The 2364-nt window shown below is 41.3% G+C and overlaps 1 long non-coding RNA gene across 1 annotated transcript in view; it reads right to left on the reverse strand.

The window, feature by feature from the left end:
- Positions 1–2364, reverse strand: part of LOC116685951 (uncharacterized) — a 16027-nt gene that overhangs the window by 1052 nt on the left and 12611 nt on the right. Inside the window, exon 2 of the long non-coding RNA XR_004331088.1 lies at positions 1777–1781. This is a non-coding gene — a long non-coding RNA (uncharacterized LOC116685951). The remainder of the gene's footprint in view (positions 1–1776; positions 1782–2364) is intronic.

Genomic DNA, 2364 nt, shown 5'->3' on the forward strand with positions numbered 1-2364 from the left:
ATCCGGTACGGATAAAGCACTTTTGGTGAGTACAAGTATTATACGAGTAATGAGAGTTAATATCTGTACTCGGATGGAATACAAATCCTCAACTGGTGATAATCACAGCGCCCCCCCCCCGCCTACAAACACGCTTGGCTCAATCACACACACACAGAACATGGAGAACTGCGCTCCCTCAGCCTCTCCCTCTCCCTCTCTCTCTCTCTCCGCGGGTCTGTTCCGTTAACGTTTAGGGTATGTATGTATGTATGTATGTATGTATGTATGTATGTATGTATGTATGTTATGTACCTGTAATTTAATTGGGGTGGCAGTAGCTCAGTCCATGGGATTGGTGTTGGGAACCGAGGGTCACTGGTTCAAATCCCCGTATGGACCCAAAAGTTGGGAGCGGGGTTGGTGGCTGGAGAGATGCCACTTCACCTCCTGGCACTGCCAGGTGCCCTTGAGCAGGCACCGTACCCCCCGACCGCTCAGGCGCTGGTCCACTGGCACCCTCACTCTGACATCTCTCCAGTATAGGGCATGAGAGGTCCTGAGCATGTGTGTGTATTTCAGGCCTGTGTGTGAGTACTACAAAAAAAAGTGTGTACACAGAGTGTAGTGCAGTAAATTTCCCCATTGGGGACTAATAACAAATTATCTTATCTTATCTTATACCACTCTAAGGTAGCCTACTTTGAGTATTTTAACTTTCTCCTACCTATTGTGCGTTTTACTTTGCATATTCATATTAATTTATAAAATATTATGAACACTCTATGATGCATTAAAGAGGAAACTTTAGTGATCCGGTGGGGAAATTCCCAAGCTACATGTCAAGTCAAACGTCCGCTGTTGGGTTCAACCTGGGTTTAGACTCCCACTGCGATACATCGACCACTGTGTCCCTGGGCAAGCCACTTAACCCCTAGTTGCTCCAGAGGCGTGCAACCTCTGACATATTTAGCACACACACACACACACACACACACACACACACACACAGACACACACACACACACACACACACACACACACACACACACACACAGTTCCGACTATCGTGAGAAGCAACAGCTGGCAGAGGAAGTTGGATTTCTATAGCAATTGTAAGTCTTTGGATAAGAGCGTCCACTAATTGACATGTAATGTAATGTCGTGTTAACCTTTACAATTCAAAGAGTGTAATAAAACTAATTACTCTCAAATGACAGTAACTTGTAATCTATAATTTATTACATTTTGGAAATAACATGCCCAACACTGTTCACTGCTTGGTCCCTGACAATATGTGAGCATGTGTGTGTATTTCAGGCCTGTGTGTGATTACTAACAAAGTGTGCACACGAGTGTAAATTGTAATTTCCCCACTGTGGATAAATAAAGAAATCAAAATTAAGATTAAAAAAAAAAAAAAAAAAAAAAAAACGTATCACTGACTGATTGAGGTGTGGTCTGTGTTCAAATTTGCAGTTATGTACTATTCTCTTTAGTGCAAAATGTGAGTGACCTTTGAGTGTGTGTGTGTGTGTGTGTGTGTGTGTGTGTGTGTGTGTGTGTGTGTGTGTGGTTTTGTGTGTGTGTGTGTTGTGTGTATCAATCATGTGCCTCTTTCATTTGAGGTACTCTAACATAATGGCTTTTGGAGCCCAGTGAAACAAGGATTAAAGAGACGAGAGAAAAAGCAACAATGAAGAAGTGAGAGAGAGATGTTGAAGCGTGCGTGCGTGTGTGTGTGTGTGTGTGTGTGTGTGTGTGTGTGTTGTGTGTGTGTGTGTGATACAATGAAACCAGCCCTCTCAGGCACATTTCTGAGTGCAAACACTTTTGAGTAGAATCATTGTCAGAGCAAACACGGACTCTAGTGACTCTAGAGGCCGTTCTCACGCCATCGCATCTCATCTCGCGCCGGCCGCCGCGCCCCCAGAATGCATTGCAAATCCCTGAAATGGCCCCTCACTGCTCTTTGTACAAGGATCAAATTAATGATAACATGCTCTCTCAGAACACATCAACAACTTTGAATTATTTGACTTTAATATATGCCAGATGTGTACTGTAATAGCTATTTTTTTTAACCCTTGTGTTGTCTTTCTGTCAAAATTGAAAAATCAACACTTTTGTTTTTAACTTTTTCTTACGTTTTTGTCCCTTTTTCAACACTTTTGATGCTTTTTTTTCAATGTGTGTCCCTTTTTTTTTTACATTTAACACTATGCAACAATAACTTATTAACTTTAGTTTTACTGTCATCTTTGGAATTTATGCTCAATAAAGCTCATTTATAGGAAATTCTACCTAATGTTTGAGTTAAAAAAGCAGAAATTAGGATTTATTTACACTAAAATTAAAGGAATGGATGTTGATGGATAATCACAG

The sequence above is a fragment of the Etheostoma spectabile genome, unplaced genomic scaffold (assembly GCF_008692095.1).
Source record: "Etheostoma spectabile isolate EspeVRDwgs_2016 unplaced genomic scaffold, UIUC_Espe_1.0 scaffold273, whole genome shotgun sequence".
Taxonomy (NCBI): domain Eukaryota; kingdom Metazoa; phylum Chordata; class Actinopteri; order Perciformes; family Percidae; genus Etheostoma; species Etheostoma spectabile.